Source organism: Macrotis lagotis, chromosome 1, assembly GCF_037893015.1.
Source record: "Macrotis lagotis isolate mMagLag1 chromosome 1, bilby.v1.9.chrom.fasta, whole genome shotgun sequence".
In the NCBI taxonomy this organism is placed as follows: Eukaryota; Metazoa; Chordata; class Mammalia; order Peramelemorphia; family Peramelidae; genus Macrotis; species Macrotis lagotis.
In genome coordinates this window covers 33,696,111-33,718,412 of record NC_133658.1, presented here as the reverse complement: position 1 = coordinate 33,718,412, position 22,302 = coordinate 33,696,111, and the positions used below count along the sequence as shown (strand labels likewise).

The following is a 22,302-nucleotide window of genomic DNA, read 5'->3' as shown; positions in this document are numbered from 1 at the left end:
CAGTAGAACCAAATTTAACATAAATTTAAAGTCAAGAAATAGACTGGAAAAATCAGTAAACCACAAGTTGTGATAAGATGGAAGACAGATTAACAGAGGCAGTGGTCAGAAGTAAAACACTTGAAGAAGGGTTAGGTAAAAAAAAAAAGCTTAAACAGAAAAAAACAGTATGGAGAAAAATGCAGTTAATAACCATAACTATGAATGTGAATGGGGTAAATTCACCCATAAAGTAGAAGCAGCAGAGTAGATTAGAAAATGTAATCCCACAAAATGTTGTTTATAAGATGGAAAGAAACATGAAGAGTTAAAATAAAGGGACTGGAGCAGAATGTCTGATGCTTCAGGTTAAATAAAAAAGATGGGCAGCAATCATAAACTCAGAAAAAGCAAAAACAGGAAAATAGTCAAAGAGGTAATCAGACACTAATGACAATGAAATCATATTAATTCTAAACATATATGCGGTAAATGGTACAACATCCAAATTCTTTTTTTTTAGGTTTTTGCGAGGAAAATGGGGTTAAGTGGCTTGCTCAAGGCCACACAGCTAGGTAATGATTAAGTGTCTGAGGTCATATTTGAACTCAGGTCCTCCTGACTTCAGGGCCAGTGCTCTATCCACTGCACCACCTAGTCTCCCCTGAACATCCAAATTCTTTTTTTTTTTGGATTTTTAGTACTTTTTATTCAGCAGTCAAACAAGGATATATTTCAAATAAGCATTTTGTGCCATATCCAACGCCAGTTCAACAGACTAAGTTTCCCTCCCACAAAACTGTCATTTATTTGGTCTGTCTGAAACCGTCTGCATAATAAATAAGAACTGCTACAAATGTTCAATATTCCAGCATATAAAACCGAGCAACAAGTATCTCAAAATAGTCCTGACCTTAAAACAAATTTCTCCAAAAAAATACAACACAAGATTAAGCTTCTGCAATATTATTTCCATATAAAACACAAGTAAAATATTTTTCTGAAAAATTAAATAATGAAATACGAAACCAATTATATACAGTACACACAAATGAGTCAAAACATCCAATTCTTGGTCTCTCTGGTGGCAAGAAGAGAAGTTCTATCACATTTTGTGATACTAGAAAGCAATTCAGTCAAGGTCCCTGACCCATGAGAAAATGTTTACAGCCCCACACTTGACCTTAAGTGGACAGGTTTGACTGAAGTCTTAAGAAAAGATCTTACGTATACTTCAGTGGGTAGAAAATTGAACCTTATTTTCTGACACAGCAGTCAATCTTGTCTTTTAGGCTTACTGCTCCTACTTCCAAATTGTGTATCTGAGAATATTGCTTTGCTTAGTAGATGGTAATTTGTCCATTTGAAAGAGGTCCCCCTTTGAATTGTCTCCCTAGTTCACTCTGGCTTTTACTTTACTATGGTTAAAAAAAAAATCTCATCTTACAACTGGTTTCAGATACCAAATCAAGGAAAACTGTTAAGAACCTAAAGGGATAGTACATCTCTAAGAAATGTATTTTGACTTCAAAAACACAAAGAATACACAAATAACCTTTCTATATGTATATCATCACAAAATTCCTTAAGTACATACTTGCAAAGCTACCATTTTACCTTGGGAAATGTGAGACTCAGCTAGAATGCTCAACAAATAGCCTACTGCCACCAAGGTAAGCTAGGTTCTTTTCTGAATTCAAACCATATTCCTAGCAAGTAGGAAACACTTCTCAGGCTCTTCCCTCATGCTAATCTTTTCACACTCCCTCCCCAATGATTAGCAAAAATGACAATTATGTACCAAGCTTGTCAAAAATTCTTTCCACTAAAGTAAACATCATCAATTTTTTTTCCTTCTTAATCTTTTCTAAGTTATCAGCAATGGCCTATGTTCTCCGACGTTTGGCTGCACTTGGGCTAGAGGGATTGCTGTTTGCATTTGCAACTGTGACCCGGTTGCGTTTCCTCTCGTCTGCACCTTCTTTAGACCCAGAATCTGATGAACTCTTGGCTTTCTCTTTGCCACGTGACTTTTCAGCTCCTTTCCCCAAATTTCCTGAAGAGGTAAACACAGTGTGTGAATCCATTTCTTCCTTTATTTCTTCCTTCACCTCATCTTCAATCATTATTTTTCCTTCTTTGACCTCTTGAATGATTTCTTCAGGAAGGATGAAGTTCTTCTCTGAATTGGGGAATGGAAGAATCTCAGACTCGTGCAATGCTCGCTTGCCGTCCATAGTGCTTAAATGGTCCCAGATGACTTGGGAGGAGATCTGCCTCCCTGTGTTCTGACTGAACTTGTCCGTGGTGCAGATCATGTGGAAGTGCCGGTTCACACCGACGGGCTTGTGCCCCAGCATGGCATGGAAGAGGCACACTTCCACCTCGGGGCTCCACACTTCCTCGGGGGGCCGGACCCGCCGCCGCCGCCTCCGCCGGTGGCAACCTCGGCTTCCCCCATAGCTCGAGTCGGGCTGAGAGAGCGGCGCCGCTGCGGAGCGCTGCGTGCGCGGCCACATCCAAATTCTTAAAAGAAAAATGAATTATAGGAGGAAATGACATCTGTAATAGTGGGAGACGGCAATTTTCTCAGAACCTAATAAAACTATGAAATAACTTGAGAGGAATAAAACTTTAGAAAAGTTCTAAACTTCTGAAGAAAATTAAATGAGAATAGAAAGGAATATATCTTTTCCCAGCTGTATATGACACTTTCACAAAAGCAGATTTATTAAATGCACCCTTTTCAGATCATAATGCAATATTTAACAAAAGGGCCTTGGAAGCATAGATTAAATATTAATTAGAAACTAATCCTAAAGAATGAACAGGTCAAAGAACAGATCATAGAATGGTTACATTAAACAATGAGACAGCGTACCAAAATTTGTGGATGAGCCAAAGTAGTATTGAGGTGAAAATTAATGTCTCGGAATACATGAGTAAAAGAGCAGGTGAATAAATTAGACATGTAAAAAAAGAAACAAATTAAAAATTCCCAAAATAGAAATCAAAATAGTAATCCTAAAATTCAAAGGAGAGATTAATAAAGTTGAAAGTAAAAAAAAATTGAACAAATTAAACTAGGAGCTAATTTTAAAAAAATCAAATTATTGGTTAAATTCATTTTTATAAAAAGAAAGATGAAAATCAAATGATCAGTTATCAAAATAAAAAGTACATGCACCACCAATGAAGATGAAGTTAAAGCAATAATTAGGAACTATTTTGTCCAGTATATTTATGAAAATATAAATTGCCCAGGTTAACAGAAAGGGAAATATAATACTAAAATAACCTTATATTAGAAAAGACATCGAATACACCATAAATTAACTCCCTAATAAAAAAAATTCTCAGGACCTGATGAATTTGTAAATGAATCCTACCAAATATTTAAGTAATAATCCAATGATCTTTAAACTGATTGAAAAAATAGGTAAAGAAATTCCTTTTATAACATAAATATGATTTTGATAATGGTTTTGAAGAGCAAAAACAGAAAGAAAACTCTAGGCCAATTTCCCAAATGAATATCAATGAAAAAACATTTTTAATTTAAATATTTTATTGTTTTCCAATTATATACTATAGTAATTTCTACCAATCATTTTTTGCAAGGTTTTGAATTATACAATTCCCCCCTCCCCCCAGCAGAAGACAGTCTGATAGTCTTTACATTTGTTTCCATGATATGTATATATATATGTATATATATTTATATATCTCAAAATTGAATGTGTTGAGAGAAAAAAACAGATCCTTAAGGAAGAAAGAAAAATTAGAGAAAGCAAAATAATGTAATACATAAGACAACTTTTTAAAAATTAAAGATAATAATCTTTGGTGGTTTAAACTCCATAGTTCCTTCTCTGATACAGATAGTATCCTCTAACACAGATCCCCTAAAATTATCCCTTATCATTTCACTGATGGAGTGAGCAAGACATCAAGGTTGATCATCACCCCCATGTTGCTGTTAGGGTGTATAATGTTCTCGTTTTGCTCATTTCACTCAGCATCAATTCATGCTAGTCTTTCCAAGCTTCTCTGAAATCCTGTCCCTCCTGATTTCTAATGCACACATATACCACAATGTGTTCAGCCATTCCTCAATTGATGGGCATCCCCTTGATTTCCAATCCTTTCCCATCACAGGGATATTGTTTTCTTGGGTTTTGGCAAGGCAATCGGGTTAAGTGACTTACCCAAGATCACACAGCTAGGTAATTATTAAGCGTCTGAGGCCGGATTTGAACTCAGGTACTCCTGACTCCAGGGCCAATACTGTATTCAGTACCATCTAGCTGCCCCTGCTATGAATATTTTTATACACGAGGGGTTTTTTTGGTTGTTTTTTTTAGATTTTTACAAGGCAAATGGGGTTAAGTGGCTTGCCCAAGGCCACACAGCTAGGTAATTATTAAGTGTCTGAGATCAGATTTGAACCCAGGTACTCCTGACTCCAAAGCTGGTGCTTTATCCACTACGCCACCTAGCAGCCCCTACACGAGGGGTTTTTAACCCTTTTTTCGTGATCTCTTCGGGGTATAGACCCAGTAGTGGTATTGCTGGATCAAAGGGTATGCACATTTTTATTGCCTTTAGGGCATAATTCCAAATTGCTCTCCAGAAAAATTCATAGCCCCACCATCAATGCAAAAGTTTTATTGTATTTTGTTGTATTTAATTACAACAAAGAGGTAACAGTAATGTAACACATAAATCATGCCCTAAGACCAAGAGGGATTTATATCACAATTATAGGGATAATTCAGTATTAGGAAAACTATCAGCATAATTGGTCATATTGATAACAATATGTCAGTGTAGCAGATGTAAGACTATATCAAAACTGTCTGATACTGTCTAAGAAATAAAATAATGTATCAGTGGAATAGATTAGCTATGGCTAACAGAATCTGGTCCTGTGTCCAGTGCTAATGCAGGGGTACCCTGTGGTCTCTGAAAGTTTCCAGCCTGGAAATTTCTAGAGATAGATGAGCCAGACATGACAGTTTCTGAAGAAGGAACAGGACTAAAAAGGTGGGGGTGGGGAAAAATTACGTAGGAGGAGATGTCATCATGACTAGAGTTCAGTGCTGGTTGGGCAGAGAAAAATTAGGGCAGAGGTAACAATAGGCCACAATGGGTAAGCTAACCCTGATTCATTCCCTTATGAGGACCATATCACTAGGCACATGATTCAATCTCCCTGTGCTTCCAGGTGAAGGAATAGCCACCCTCTGTCATGATAAGACACCTGATACTGTCTAAAGTCCTCTTTCTCCACTCCTAATCTTGTGTTTGAGATTTCTTTTTTTAAATTTTATTATTTTTTTAATTAAAAATTTTATTTATTTTGAGTTTTACAATTTTTCCCCTAATCTTATTTCCTTCCTCCCCTCACAGAAAGCAATCTGTCGGTCTTTACATTGTTTCCATGTTGTACATTGATTCAAATTGAGTGTGAAGAGAGAGAAATCATATCCTTCAGGAAGAAACATAAAGTATAAGAGATAGCAAGATCAGACAATAAGATATCAGTGTTTTTTTTCTAAATTAAAGGATATAGTCCTTGAACTTTGTTCAAACTCCACAGTTCTTTCTCTGGACACAGATGGTATTCTCCATTGCAGACAGCCCAATAACTGATCTTGATTGTTGCACTGATGGAATGAGCAAGTCCATCAAGGTTCATCATCACCCCCATGTTGCTGTTAGGGTGTACAGTGTTTTTCTGGTTCTGCTCAGTGTTTGAGATTTAAGTCAGCTATTCCATACCCCCATCTCCATCCTGCTGGGTTCTACCCCTCTCCAAGGACTATCCTTCCCACTTCCATTTCTGTTTCCCACTTCCATTATGCATGCTAGACCCCTGTCTCCCCATCTCCACTCTATCATTAGCAAACCTACTTTTTTTTTCCCTAGAACTCATCCTATGACTTGGTTTGTTGTTTATTTTTTTAAAAAGAGATTTAAATGTCAAACTTTGGCAAAATGAGAAAGCAAATGATCATTTGGGGATTTGGGGCAGATTATATTAATATATAATATCCAAAAGAAAAGCAGATTTTATTTGAATTTGACTTGGTAAAGGAAAAAAAAAACAGTTGCTGATCATCAGGAGGCTCTGAATGAAGGCAGTAGAAGCTAACAGAAGACACTTTGGGAAAAAAAACTGCAGGATGACACTAAACATAGGAGGAGTAGTCAGAATGGGACCAAAAGGCTTCCAGCCAAGGAAACAGACCTGGCAGTTGTTTTGCTGGGAACTTACTGGCTGGCAGAGTAACTGCTTGGTTGATTGACTGGAGCACTTTGCCACTGTGTGAAGAGCTATGGAAATTGGTTGCTTTCTACAGGGGAATCCTCTGGCTGTGTTGCTATCTGCCTTACACTCTAGATCCAGGGAACAAGAAGGAAAGACAGCTTTGCTCTTGTTTTCCTGTGAGTTGTGCTTTGCTATGTGACTAGAGATGTAGAGCTGAGGGCGCTTCTTATAGGCAGAAATGACCAAGGAGGCATACGAAAAGGAGGGACAACCTGTCCAGACTCAGATGGAATTTCTGGACCTAGGAACTCCAAGTGGGAAGTTCAGTCTGGAAATATGACAGAAAGATTTTATTTTTTTTTCTGTTTCGCTCTTTTTTTTTTTTAACAGATTTTATTTTGAGTTTTACAATTTTTGCCCTAATCTTACTTCCCTCCCCCCCACAGAAGGCAATTTGCCAGTCTTTGCATTGTTTTCCATGGTCTACATTGATCCAAATTGAATGTGAGGAGAGTGAAATCAAATCCTTAAGGAAGAAACATAAAGTATAAGAGACAGCAAGATGAGACAATAAGGTAAGTTTTTTTTCCCCTAAATGAAAGTCCTTGGTCTTTGTTCAAACTCCACAGTTCTATCTCTGGATACAGATGGTATTCTCCATCGCAGATAGCCCAGAATTGTCCCTGATTGTTGCACTGATGGAATGGGCAAGTCCTTCAAGGTTGATCATCACCCCCATGTTGCTGTTAGGGTATACAGTGTTTTTCTGGTTCTGCTCATCTCACTCAGCATCAGTTCATGCAAATCCCTCCAGGCTTCCCTGAATTCCGTCCCTCCTAGTTTCTAATAGAATGATAGAACAATAGTGTTCCATGACATGCATATACCACAGTTTGTTAAGCCATTCCCCAATTGAAGGACATTTACTTGATTTCCAATTCTTTGCCACCACAAACAGGGCTGCTATGAATATTTTTGTACAAGTGATGTTTTTACCTTTTTTCATCATCTCTTCAGGGTATAGACCCAGTAGTGGTATTGCTGGGTCAAAGGGTATGCACATTTTTGTTGCCCTTTGGGCATAGTTCCAGACTGTGCTCCAGAAAGATTGGATGAGTTCACAGCTCCACCAACAATGTATTAGTGTTCCAGATTTCGCACAACCCTTCCAACAATGATCATTGTCCTTTTTGGTCATATTGGCCAGTCTGAGAGGTGTGAGGTTGCTTTAATTTGCATTTCTCTAATAAGTAATGATTTAGAGCAATTTTTCATATGACTATGGATCACTTTGATCTCCTCATCTGTAAATTGCCTTTGCATATCCTTTGGCCATTTGTCAATTGGGGAATGGCTTTTTTTTTTAAAATTTGACTCAGTTCTGACAGAGAGATTTTAGAGCCAAAAAAGAGAAGTTTGTGTTTTATCTTCAAAATAATTGAGAGTCATTGAAACTTCCTGAATCATCAGTCACAAGGTCCAATCTACTCATTAGAAATATTAAGTTGCTAGTTGTGTAGAGGATGATTAGGAGAGGGGAGAGATTGAATCTAGAGAAGTCAATTGAAATGTTGTTGCAAGAGAATGAGGAAATCTTGTACTAGGAAAGTTGTTATGTAAAGGGGCATATATGTAATGTTAGAGTTATGTAATATGGAGCAGGTAGGGATTGTGAGATTTTCAAGATTTGGCAATGAATTGAACCCCTAGAGACTGTTGTTGTTTGCCCTTAGTCCTCTAATGTCAGGAAGGTAATGCCATGATTTGCAGGTGAATTGGATTTGAGGCAAGACTGTGAGTGTAAAGTTCAGTGATCTGGCTGACTACAAGAATACTGGACTTCCTTCTCTGTATGCTGATGGAATAGCTCCAATAGGACCACATGGACAGCTTCTCGATGGCTTCAACTTTCTAGTTAAGGTAGCCTTAGCAAATGTTTGTGGAATTGAAATTAGGAGGCCACAGCAACTCTCCAGACCAGAGGGGTCAAAAATGATACCCCGCCTGAACCAGATTCAACTGCATATTTATTCAAATAAATAAAAATACAACAAAACATAGATAACATTAGGTTTTAAAATCAAAATTTTAAATGGTAAGGATCCTTCTATACTGATCAGTAGCCTCCCTTCCTGTTTGAGCTGTTCTAGCCCAACACACCAAGAAGGAGCTGGTTTAAGTTTTGACAAGGTGTCATCTCCTTCACAAAGTCGGTATCATCCTTGGTCCTTATTTTACTTTTGCCTCAGATTCCCAGGTTCTAAAATTGCAACATCAGTAAAACAATAATTGATCCAATATGGATAGTTCATTACTTCCAAAGTTATACCTGAGTTCCTTCATACACTTCCCACAGGTTTTCTCTCTCCTGTTTTATTGAAGGAGTCTGTCTCATATCATTTTTGCTTAGTCACCTCAGAAAGCATTAATTCCTGACTATGTGTAAGGTCTTCTTTCTCTCTACTAATTCCTGTCCATCATCCAGTGGTTTTCATACTTGGACTCCATGTTCTAAATTTATCTTTGGATTTTTCAGCTCTCTCTGATCTTCTTATTCAACTCTTGCCTAGCAGTCAGAGAAAATGTCCATAAAGATTACATGGCTTATTCATGTATCATTTGCCTGTGAGATAAAGATTTAATGCCCATACCCATTCAATGACTTGTCCTGTTTTTTTTTTTTTTGAGGGAGAATAGAAAACCTCCCTTACTTTCTGTGCCCCACACTTCCTTATTCCCCAGGTTGGGGTGGCTTGCATGTCTCTCATTCCCTTGTGCGGCAGTTTTTCCTGAAGTCTGACTTGGATGCAGTGGTGATTGGTAGGGACATTTGGAACCTGGCAACACGTCAAAGTCTATTTCTAGTATCATACTTTTGGCTTAAAAGTCTGAGATCTTTAAAGAGTCTATTGATATATTAAATTGTCCCTGGGGATGTCTGCGTAAAGATTACTTGAGCTTCTTGGCAGGAGGAGGGATAACTTATACCCCCATCCTCCTGCCATGTGTCTGTGAATGAATGATGTCTCTGCTTCTTCTCTTTTCAGCTTTATTCTTCCCTATCTTCAGTGAATGTGTATTCGGAGATGGAATTGACCAGGTTTATTTGCTGTGAACCTCAAAAACTCAGAAGAGTCATTAGAGAGCTTTTCAATGGTGAGACTCTGTAGCAGAGGCCACTGGAGTTGGCAGTAGAAGTAGCCAAGTCTAGGGAGGAGTCCACATGGCAGCTGACCAAGCTGATTGAACCAACCTAGCATCCACCAAGACAACAACATTGGAATGAGTTAGGCCACCTGAGCAAGGCAGTGACTTTTTCATCAAATCACTTTGGAGGAAGGAAGGAAGGGAGGGAGGGAGGGAGGGGAGGGGAGGGAGGAAGGAAGGGAGGGAGGAAGGGAGGAAGGAAGGGAGGAAGGAAGGGAGGGAGGAAGGGAGGAAGGAAGGAAGGAATGAAGGAAGGGGGAAGGAAGAGAGAAAGAGACAGAGTGGGAGAGAGACAGAAATAGGAAGAGAAGACAGGAGAAAGAGAGGAAGGAAGGAAGCAAGGAAACAAGAAAGAGACAGAAAAAGAGAGAAAGGAAAGGATGGAAGAGAAAGATGGAGAGAAAGATGGAGAGAAAGACAGAGGTAGAAAGAAAGAAAGGAAGGAAGGAAGGAATGAAGGAAGGAAGGGAGAGAGAGAAAGAGAAAGAGATATAAATATAGAAAGAAGGAAAGAAATTCTTGGTAAAAAGATGAACAAAATCAAAAGCAAAAGTGAATTGAATTATTAAATAAAATAAGGAGCCGATTTTTAAAAAATAGACTATTTTAGGCTAATTTGATTTTTTTAAAAGAATGAGCAAAATCTAATTAGTATTATGAAAATTAAATTAAACTTTTCTTTTTAGATTTTTGCAAGGCAATGGGGTTAAGTGGCTTGCCTAAGGCCACACAGCTAGGTAATTATTAAGTGTCTGAGGTTGGATTTGAACTTAGGTACTCCTGACTCTGGGGCCAGTGCTCTATCCACTGCGCTACCTAGCCACCCCTAAATTAAACTTTTTAAAAAGAAAATTGCTGTAAATTTTTTTCAGTTATTATTACAATGTATTTCCCTTCATATTATTTTCCCAGTGTTTCTCCTTCCTGTTTTCTTCTTTCACCCTGTTTCTCCTCAAGGGCATTTTGTTTCTGACCACTATCTCTCCAGTTCTCCCTTCCTTCTATCAGTCACACTTCCATCTCCTTTCCCCTCCTGCTTCTCTGCAGGTGGAGGGGGTGGGTGCCTTTCCAAGCTTTAGTTTTTTTGTGCCACTGTATTCAGAGACATGCTTCTAATAAAGTTGATGACTTTTATGGGTTTTGAGAAAAAGTCTTTCAAAGTTGTTGGAAAGGTTTTTGTGGCCAATTCATATTTCTATTAAAAAGTCACAAGAGGGGCAGCTAGGTGGTGCAGTGGATAAAGCAGCGGCCCTGGAGTCAGGAGTACTTGGGTTCAAATCCGGTCTCAGACACTTAATAATGACCTAGCTGTGTGGCCTTGGGCAAGCCACTTAACTACATTTGCCTTGCAAAAAGCTAAAAAAAAAAAGGTCACAAGAGCCAGTGATGTAAAGGGCTTTCTTTTTTCTCTAAAAATGGCAAAACCCAGTGTGGCAGCACCTTCCTCTGTGTAAGGAGTATAATTATTTTTGTTTTAGTTCATTTTTTTGTTTGGCAAAAATAAAATTTTCTATTATCTTCAGAATGTGAGCAGAACTTTGTTGTTTCCTGAAAGGACTTACAAATGAAAAATTCTTCTTTTATGGAATCAATGTCCCCATAGTGAACAAAAAGAAGGAATCTGGCTGTAAAGACAAAATATAAAAAGGAAATGATGAAGCTATGAATTCCTCAACAACGTGTTTCAAAATTGTTAAAATAAACATCAACTATTCTAAAACATTTCCTAACGTTTAACAATAAAATCACTTTAAATTTTCTCCTCTGGTCCAGTCCACAAACCAATCTGATCATTTCCAGTGCTCATGACTTTACTAAAATCTCTCCAATAGTGTGGGACTTCTTTTGTTGGGCAATCTGGTAAGGGACTTTACAGGATAGTAAAAGAAAAGATTTTTGTAGACTAGCAATTCCAAGTTTTGGAAGTGCTCCAGTTTTTTCCAAATTGAGCTTTCTTTGAATGAAAATAAATTGAATCTTTAGATTCATTTCTAGGATGGATAGACCATGAAATGCTCTTTCAATTTTGCTGCCTTTATTTTTCCTTTAACAAGAATTTTGCGGTATAAGAAAACAAAACAGCCTGAGTCTTCTGTGTCCACTCATGTTCAGTGATGCAAATAAAACCATGTAATGCATAGCCTCCATCATACCTCCTTTTCTTCAACACTTCAACTTTAATTTGGTCTGTAAAAATATAAAGTTAAAATAAAATATTTGATACAATTGATATTTTTGAACAATGTATGATTTAAAGAAATAAATGCACATGCAAACAATTTATATATAAATTAAATAAATTGTAAAGTATGAAACACATTTTCATAGGAAATAAGGAAGAATTTATAATTTTATAATTTATAATATATTTTATAATTCATAATTTATAATTTCTTCAAATTTTAAAATATTTTTAATGGTTTTGACCCCTGATAGACACAAATAGATTACAGCTGTAGCTCTGAAGTCATTTTGTTTCTAGAATTTAACTATTTGTATTGAGTCTGTGACTTTCTGGGTTTTCCTAATAGTAATATTGGTTGATTGATTTATTGGTTCTTGTCCTTTGTAGTCAAAAAAGATCAAAATGACATCACTATGTTTGAGACAAATTACAGTGTGTCTGACTGTGACTGATCAGACCAATATATCAGACCAAAAATAGTAATGTAAAACTGGTTTTAGGATTGATAATATTGGTCTCTCTCAGTGGTGGAGATTGATTTCTCAATGTTCCTGCCTTTCATGAAGGACAGATAGAGCTGGTGAGAATTGGAGAGAAGAAAGATCTGACTTTTTTTGGATTCCAGCTTAAAGAGAGAAGATAGGACATTCCAGCTTCTTTTCAAGCTACAGAAGAGAAAGACCAAACAGAAGCTGAAGTAGTGTCCAGGATGGTAGTCTCCATCATATCCTTGTTCCCATCATGCTACCCTAGAAACTTCTGGGAATTGCCCTGTGGGTGGGATCTGGGACTCTTTCTCTTGATTAAACTAGGTTATCTCACTCCCAATGAGAGTGTTTCTTTACTCTGTATTGTCTGGTATATTCTCCTGTGTAAACTATCTCTGATTTTCTTTGCTATCAACTTGGATATATGGGTTTCATTGCTATTTGTTATGTATGTTCATTGTGGAACTAGCATTTGATGGCTATAGAGCTTGGCACCCTCTTTTCCTGGAAAAGAAATGATAATCAGCCTGAACCTAAAAATTATACCCCTAGGTTAATCATATTTTAATTGAAATTTTAAATTAATTTTCTAATTACATGTAATGGCAGTTTTTCAGCATTTATCCATTTGCAAATTTATGAGTTCTATATTTTTCTACCACCCTCCTACCCCCCATGGTGGTAAACAGTCTGGTAAAAGTTGTATATGTACATTCTTGTTTAACATATTCATATTTTAGTCATCTTGTGAAAGAGGAATTAGAAAGGGAAAGAAAAAACCATGAAGAGGCGGCTGGGTGGCGCAGTGGATAGAGCACCGGCCCTGGAGTCAGGAGTACCTGGCTTCAAGTCCGGTCTCAGACACTTAATAATTACCTAGCTGTGTGGCCTTGGGCAAGCTACTTAACCCCATTTGCCTTGCAAAAACCTAAAAAAGAAAAAAAAAGAAAAAACCATGAAAGAGAAAGGAAAAACATAAACAAAGTTTTAAAAAAGTGAACATAGTTTACTTTGCTCTGGCTTTTTCCTCTGTGGATGGCATCGTCCGTAGCAGATCTCTCAAGGTTGTTCTTGATATCTGAACTGCTGAGAGGAGATGCATCTATCATAGTTTATCTGCTCACATCACTCAACAGATCATGCTAATCATATTTGAGGAGAATCATTCTCTAAGGAGAAGAAAGAGGCCAGTCTTTGGCTTCAACCTCTTGTTTTCCCCTCCTGGCAGGAATCAAAGAATTCTTTTAGAAAGGGAGGGAGGAGGTGACACTAGAAATATCTATTCTGTGAACCACGCTGAGATAGATTCATATGGATGTACATAATCTACATGGGCAAAATAAAATAGAACAAAAACAAACAAAGAAAGCCCATTTCTTGGAACTCATAGGTAAAGGGAGAGCAGGGGAAGGAAATCCTTTCTCTCTCAATGCTTCAATTCATGAGACCCATACAATAGGTGAATTGTGATCATTCTACAGAAAGAACAGGGAAGAGTGTACAGGAAAAAGTGAGATTGTCCCAGTCTGGCAGTTTTTAAAGACATGACCTATTGAGGCCACTCAGACAATCAAAGGAGGTGGTGCCTACCTATGTGCCTCCATATTGGGCAATGTAGACATGCTCCAGAGACACTTTAAGGGCACATTCAGGGAAGATGAGCTAGGTATGACCAGATGATTCCAAGTTACCTATGAAATGTTATTTTGCACTTTTTTGTACTCTTATAAATGTACCAGTATTCTAGTTTCCTTCTATTAATACATGTTTTTTTGTTACCTTTCTTTTTTGAAAGTATAGCTTAATGTAACATTAATGTGGATTCTATGTAACCACAAATGATTTTCAACGAATGGAAAATTTTTGGTCTCAAGGAGAAATGAAACATTTGTTTCAAAATCCTCTCCTACAGAGAGTACAATTTAAGTTATTGTAACCTTAAGAATCAAATGGAATGTAGTAGAAATGTTAGTTTTAACACTTGGGGAGGTTGTTGAGAACCTGAGAGATGTGAAGGTTGTTTTCCTGTCACAGTGGGAGATAAGCTAGAGAAGAAGGGAAGAAAGAAGATAGCAAGGCCTTATTTGGTTTTCTTGTGAAGAAGATGAAGCAAATTCTGAAGAAGAGATATTGTTATCACGAATGAACTGAATGATATGGAACAGTTTTCTCATGAGTAAAAAGAAGTTATCTAAGAGCAACTAAATGGTGCAATGGAGAGAGACCACCAGCCCTGGAGTCAGAAGGACCTGAGTTCAAATTTGAATTCAGACAGTTGATAGGTACTTACTAGCTGTGTGACCCCGGGCAAGTCACTTAACCTTGATTGGCTCACAAAAAACCAGACAAGAAAGGAAGTCATTTGTAATTACAGTGATGGTTTAAGGATATTATAATTGTGATCAAATATCTTGTAATTGAGATATTTTAAATAAGTATTTTATCCTTTTAAAATTATTACCTACATTGCTAATCAGTTATATTTTAAAAGCAATTTTAATATTTATTTAATCACAGGAGAGGAAAGAAGTTAATATAAAGAGATATGAGTAACTATTATTGGGAAAGGAGTTTCTTCAAATCACTCAAGAAATATTAAATTCAATAAAGTTCAAATGAAATGGAGTGAAAATTCAAGATGATTGTTTAATAAGAAGAGGTTAAATTTTTAATTAATAAATAAGAAAATATTCAAACAGAACCTTGTATTGTTTTTTGTTTTGGGGGGGGCTTTAGGGTTTTTTTTGTTTTTTCTTTCTTTCTTTTCTTTTCTTTTTTATTCTCATTTTGTGCAAATGATTTTTTTACATTAATAAAATATTCTTGTTTAAGAGTAAACAAAATACCCCCTCCCCCCATGAATATAGACTTGCTTGAGCGATAAAGGAGGAGAGAAAAAAATTAAAATAAAAAAATAGTAATAATTGTAGGTATGGCGAGGTGGCACAATGGACTAAGCACCAGCACTGGAGCCACGAGCACCCGAGCCCGCATCCAGCCCCATAGACCCTACAATCACCCAACCCTGTGACATGCAAGCCACCTGATCCCCACTGCCCTGCAAAAAGCAAAAAGAAGAAAAAAAAGACCCAAAATAAAATAAAATAGTAATAATAGTAGGGGTGGCTGGGTGGAGGACAGAGCATTGGCCCTTGAGCCAGGAGCACCTGGGTCCAAATCTGGCCTCAGACACTCAAAGATCACCCTGCTATGTGACCCCAGGCAGGCCACCCAGCCCCACTTGCCCTGCACCCTCCCCCAAATAATAATAATAATAAAAAATGTGCCTCAGTCTTTGTTCCAACACCAACAACTCTGTCGTAGGTGGATCTCATTCTTTATGGTAAGTCCATCACAAAAGTTACTTCCATATTTTTCCAACGTTGCCATTGCTGATTGCAACTCCCTCCTTTCTTATTTCTTCACTACTATGTAGTATATTTTCTCTCTCCTTCCACTCTGACTCTGCTGTAGGGTCGCTGAGTGGCACAGCAGACAGATCCCCAGCTCTGGGGCCAAGAGGTCCTGAGCCCCCATACCAACCCTTAGGCCCAGAATCCACCTGGCCCTATGGTCCTGGACAGGCCTTCCAATCCCAGCCCCTTGCAAGAAGTAAAAAAGAAAATGTGTTATATCTGACCACTCCCCCCCCCCCCATGGTCCATCCTCTCCTCCTTTATTCACATCCCCACCCCTTCCCCCTGTTCCCCACTCCTTCTTACTCCAGATGTCTATACCCCATTGAGTATATTTGCTATTTCCTCTCCTAGCCATCTCTGATGAGAGCAAAGGTTCCCTCATTCCCCCTTGCCTCTCCCCTTCCATATCATTGCAATAGCTCATTGTAATAAAGAAAAATCTTATTATATGAAATATCTTGGCCTTTTCCCTCTCTCCTTTTTCTTTATCCCATCACATTTCCCTTTTTTTCTATTGACTCCATTTTTACACCATATTTTATCTTAGAATTCAGCTTTCTCCTGTGCTTCAAGTATAAAAGCTCCCTCTACCTGCTCTGTTAACTGAGAAGGTTCATATGAGTATTATCAGTGTCATTTTTCTATACAGGAATACATGCAGTTCATCATCATTAAGTCCCTCATATTTTCCCCTTCTTCTCCAATCTCCATGCTTCACTCGAGTCCTGTATCTGAAGATCAAACCTTCTGTTCAGCTCTGGCCATTCCAAAAGGAACATTTGAAATTCCCCTGGTTCATTGAAAGTCCATCTTTTTCCCTGGAAGAGGACATTCAACCTTGCTGGGTAGTTCATTCTTGGCTGCATTCTAAGCTCTTTTGCCTTCCGGTATATTATATTCCAAGCCCTACGAGCTTCCAATGCAGTTGCTGCTAAGTCCTGTGTGATCCTGACTGCAGCTCCACGATATTTGAACTGTGTCCTTCTGGCTGCTTGTAATATTTTCTCTTTGACTTGGGAGTTCTGGAACTTGGCTATAATATTCCTAGGGGTTGGTTTTTTGGGAACTCTTTCTTGGGGGGGATCGGTGGATTCTTTCAATTTGTATTTTGCCCTCTGCTTCTAGAATATCAGGGCAATTTTCCTGTAGTAATTCTTTGAAAATGATGTCAAGGCTCTTTTCCTGATCATGACTTTCAGGTATTCCAATAATTTTTAAATTATCTTTCCTAAGTCTGTTATTTCCATATCAGTTGTTTTTTCAATGAGATGTTTCACATTTTCTTCTAATTTTTCATTTTTTTGGTTTTGAAGTATTGATTCCTGATTTCTGGTAAATCTGTCAACCTCCCTGAATTCTATTCTTTGTCTGAAGGATTTGTTCTCCTCAGAGAGTTTTCTTATCTCTTTTTCCATCTGGCCAATTTTGCTTTTTAAAGCATTCTTCTCCTCAATAACTTTTGGAACTGTTTTATCCATTTGACCTAAGCTGGTTTTTAGCATGCTATTTTCTTCAGCATTTTTTTGGATTTCCTTGACTAAGCTGCTGACTTCATTTTCATATTTTTCCTGCATCTCTCTCATTTCTTTTCCCAGTTTTTCTTCCAACTCCCTCATTTGATTTTCAAAGTCTTTTTTGAGCTCTATCATAGCCTGAGCCCAATTTCTGTTTTTTCTTGGAGTCTTTAGATGCAGGAGCTTGTGCTTCCTCATCTTCAGACTGAGTATTTTGATCCTTCTTGGGCTCATTTGCAAAATATTTCTCAATGGTGTTCCTCTTATTTCTCTGCTTGCTCATTTTCCCAGCCTGGGCCTGGTTTTGGGGGGCTTCCTGAGCTTTTGGGACACTCCCACAAGGATCTCAGTGTGTGAGGCTCTGTCCTCCCTCCTGGTCTGTGAATGACCATAAGAACCCCCCTCTGCCACAGGGCTGAGGTGGGGGGGCCCTGCTGTTCCATGTGGCGGCCTGGACTGTGATCAGGATCTGAATGTGGTCAGAGCCCCAGAGTCCTGTTCCAGGGGCAGAGGACAGAGCTCTGCAGTCTCTCTTTTCACTCCCCTCCCTCAGCTCAATGGGCTCATGCCCTGGGGGCTCCTGCTTACCCGCTCTGCCTGCTTCTGTTTCCTGGATCAGCCTGGGGAAAGACCAAGCTGCTAGCTGTGTGCCCTGAGGGCTGGGCAAAACGTGCTTGCTCTGGCAGAGGTCCCCTGCTGTTTCCCCACTTTGTGCCCGATGCTCCACGGGGTGTAATTCAGGAGACTCCCCCGCTGCTGTGAGCTTTGGCTCCCAGCGCCCTGGGGCTGCCTCCGGGAGGCTGAAGTTCTTTCGCTCTGGCAAGCCACCTCTCTGGCAGGCTGCCCCTCCGAACCCTGAAGCAGAGCCTTTCTGCTCTTTTCCAGGTTGCCTTGAGTAGGAGAACTGCCTCTCTGAGTCCCTTTGTGGGTTCTGTCTCTCAAAAGTTTAGAGTCCTTAGCTTATGAGTTTTATCAGAGAGCGCCTAAGACTCGATCCTTTCTTGTCACCTGCCATCTTGGCTCCGCCCCCCCATATTATTTTAGAACTCAAGAGGTTAAGAATAAATATGGAAATGAGCCAAGAAGTATCTTGAGGTCAAAGGATATGAACAAGCAGTTTTCAGAAGAAATCAAAGCTATTGGTAGTCATATGAAAAATGCTCTAAATCACTAATAATAAGAGAAATGCATAATAATTAGAAAAATAGGTTGTAGATACCTCTTCATACCTATCAGATTGGCTAACATGACAGAAAAGGCAAATGACAAATTCTGGGTTGTAGAAAAATTGTGACACTAATGAATGAACTGAATGATATGGAACAGTTTTCTCATGAGTTACTCTACTAATGGTAGAGTTGTAAACAGATTCAACCATTCTGAAGAACAATTTGGAGCTATGCCCAAAGAACTTTAAAAACTGTTTATACGCTTTGATCCAGCAATATCACTATAGATGCATATCCAAAACAGATGAAAGAAAAATGAAAAGTTCGCCTATGTATACAAATATATAAATCAACTCTTTGTGAGGGGATGCCAATCAACTTAGGAATGACTGAACAGGTTTTGGTACATGATTGTGATGGAATATTATTGTACTGTAAGAAAAGAAAAGGGAGGGGCAGCTAGGTGGTGCAGTGCATAGAGCACTGACCGTGGAGTCAGGAGGACCTAAGTTCAAATCCTCTCTCAGACACTTAATAATTACCTAGCTGGGTCACCTTGGGCAAGTCACTTAACCCCATTGCCTTGCAAAAACACACACAAAAAGAAATAACAAGGGATATGGTTTCAGAAAAACCTAAGAAGACTCATATAAACTAATATAAAGTGAAGTGAGCAGAATCAGAAAAACATTATTCACAGTAACAGTAATATCATAACAATGATCAGCTGTGAATGATTCAGCTACTCTGATCAATCAAGGATATACAATTCCAAATAACTCTTGATAAAAATTCTATCCAAAGCCAGAGAGTAACTAAAGAATTCCAAGTGCAGATTGAAGCATATTGTTTTTCATTTATTCATTTTTCTTGACTTTGTTTTTGCAACATATAATGCTTTTCAGAGAGTGGAGGAGGGACTGGTGAAAGTGAAAAGAATTTAGAGGCAAAAAAAATGAATTATAAAAATCACTTAAGATTTTTTTAAAGTATCCTGAGGGGTAACCTACAGGAAGTGTGGTTAACTTTATAATTCTTGCTTTCTAAATTGTGCATGAGTACAAATAATAATTTTATATAGTCTCTCATTTTGTAAAATCATGTGAGTTTTCAGAACCTTTGACTTTGATCAGATGAGATTGGATTGATCTGATTTTCCTACTATTTTCTGTCATTTGAGTGCTGAGTTTTATCTTTTTTTGTTGTGTTTTTAAGAATTGATATTGTTCCAGGGAATGCACAAAAGTCATAGCTCCTAAAGAGGACACTTCAATGACGTTGGTATGGGGACGGCAAACACTTCAAGGCTTATTCAAGTCTATTATGAAACAGAATCAGTCTAACCAAAACTCAAAGGAGAAAATATCAAAAAAACGAAAAACTGCTGGGAACCTACAAAGTCGATTGATCCTAGTTCCTCTAAAGTGCAGGGTATAGTTGTGAACAGAGAGATCAGCAAGATAAAAACAGAACCAAACCAAAACCACCCTGCTAACTGTTACCATTAAGAGAAACTATTCTTCACCAGTCAGACTCAACAAAATTAAAGTACAGGATTGGAAAAAGATCATTTTTACTGATGAAATTCACATTTTTATTCTAGGCTATACAAAAGCCTCTGTCAGAAGAATTTTATTAAATATTTTATTTATTTATTTTTCCAACTATATGCAATGGTCATTTTTAAACGAGGTTTTGAGTTTTACATTTTTTTCTCCCTTCCTCCTCTTCCTCTCCCCTCCTCCTGACAGAAAGCAATCTGATATAAACTTTATATGTCAGAAGAACTCTAGGTAAGACTCTAGGAGCTGGACATCTTCACCAGACTGCAGAACATGCATGGAAATACAGAAATTCTCAAATGGAGACTATACTACTCCATCTACATTCTCCATAAGTGACTACATATCATACTAGTAAAAAAAAAGAAATTTGTTTAGGGGGTAACACTTTCCAGCCTCACGCTTCTAGGATAAAGATGGCCAAATCATTTGCTCCTGATCTTTTTTTGGGGTACCCCTGAGGGGTTGAAGTATCTCTCTTCCAATGCTCCAGACTACTTTTTTGTATTACGTGTTAGTAACTGGTGCCCCAGGAAATTTGGAGGCAGCTAAATAGTCCAGTGACTGGAGCACGCGATCTGAAGACAGGAAGATTTGAGTTCAAATCTACCTTCAGAAGGACACTAGCAGAATGATCCTGGGAAAGTCACTTATTTAATTTCTGTCTCTCCGTTTTCCCATATGCAAAATGGAGATGAAAAAATTATAACACTTGCCTAGAAAAGTGATTGTGAAGATCAAATGAGATTCTAATTGTAAAACCTTTAACAGTGCCTGTCAGGGGTGGCTAGGTGGCGCAGTGGATAGAGCACTGGGCCTGGAGTCAGGAGTTCCTGAGTTCAAATCTGACCTCAGACACTTAATGTCCTAGCTGTGTGGCCTTGGGCAAGTCACTTGACCCCACTGCCTTGCAAAAAAACAACTAAAAAAAACCAGTGCCTGTCACTGCCATATAAATGTTAGTTATTATTATTATTATTATTAACATTCACATGATTGAAGTCTACAGTTTTTTTCATGTCAAACAAAAGAATTGTGTTTGTCCTTCATTCTCAAAGAAGACCATGCATGGTATCGGGGGTTGATACCATGACAAACAAGTGAATTGGCTTTACATGATGAAGTGCTGTACCAAGTCACCAGCCTCAGTTTCTCCTCCAGTACCATTTGGATTCAGTGGCCAGATGGGAATCACAATGACTGGAGATAGTCCTGGATGTGAGGCAATCAAGGTGAAGTGACTTGCCCAAAGTCACCCAGCTAGTCAATGTCAAGTATTTGAGGCTGCATTTGAACTCAGGTCCTCCTGACTTCAGGGCTGGTATTCTATCCACTGAATGTCCCTAAACAAAACCCAAACTCCCAAAACAAAAGAATAAAGACCAGGGAAAGAATTGAATCCCAAGTTCATGGGTCACATATTGACCTTGAATGGAGGAAGGGCTGTCTCTCTTCTCTCATCAAGAAGACAGGAACTGGTTAACCAAGATCCTTTTGAGTGACTCATAGCTACACAGCTATAGCTCATCAAAAAGGCCCTTTCCTTTTTTTCTTGTTGTTAGCAGACCTGTATGAGTGCTCCAAAGATTATATGAGAATTACTTCAGTCTAGAACTCTGCATTGTCTCCTAAGAGTTGAGTTCATTGGCCAATCCCAAGGATCAAAGATGGAAAGAAACATGTCTCAGTGGCCTTGGAAATCCATCTGGTTAAAGTACACTGAAAATCTGCCAACTATAATAAAAGTAAGACTTAAGAAAATGGATTATAAAAGGAATGTACACTTCATATCCAATATGATGAAAATGTGGTTTCATGATAAAGAATAAAGAATGTGTTGAAATTTTATGAATTCAATACCAAACTATAGAAAACAGTGATAGTAGCCAAAAGAAAACACAATCCCCATGAATTATTTTCAAAAGATACAAATATTGTGAGATTATTGTAAAGTCAATAGATAAAATTATTTTCTTCAGTCTTGGCCTCCCTCTCAGAGGCCTTTCCTGGATAAGGGTATTTATCCTCCTTCCTTGGTTTTCTAGCTCCTCTTTATGTGTTGACATTCTCCACAAACATGCACACACACACATGCATACATACATACACACACCCACCTATCCATCCATCAGTTTTGGTTAGTTCCAAGTATTCTGAATACCAGGGTACACACAAGCTCCCTGAGAGCAGGAACCTTGACTTTTCCCTACCATCCTTCCCAGAGTGATTGGGAGTAGTTTTCAAAGCCCCCATTGGGAGATGAATTTCTGATCCCACATCCCCAGTGGTCCACTCAGTCCCAATTTGACGGAGCCATTCCTTAATCTGAACTTTAGGTGGGGAAGGCAAGATGCAGGGAGGAAGTGAGCATTGGGGGGGGGGGCTGACAGATGGCTTAAGCAGTCACCAGACAATGCCTGCTCTGACACTGCACCCATGGGTGAGGTGGGGTGGGCAACATACTGGAGTTCCTTTATATACTGGTTCTGTTTCATTGTAGGTCTG

The 22,302-nt window shown here is 38.4% G+C and overlaps 1 pseudogene; it reads right to left on the bottom strand.

The window, feature by feature from the left end:
- Positions 1–1,793: 1,793 nt before the first annotated feature.
- LOC141497824 (MRG/MORF4L-binding protein pseudogene) lies at positions 1,794–22,050 on the bottom strand (annotated as a pseudogene).
- Positions 22,051–22,302: the final 252 nt, after the last annotated feature.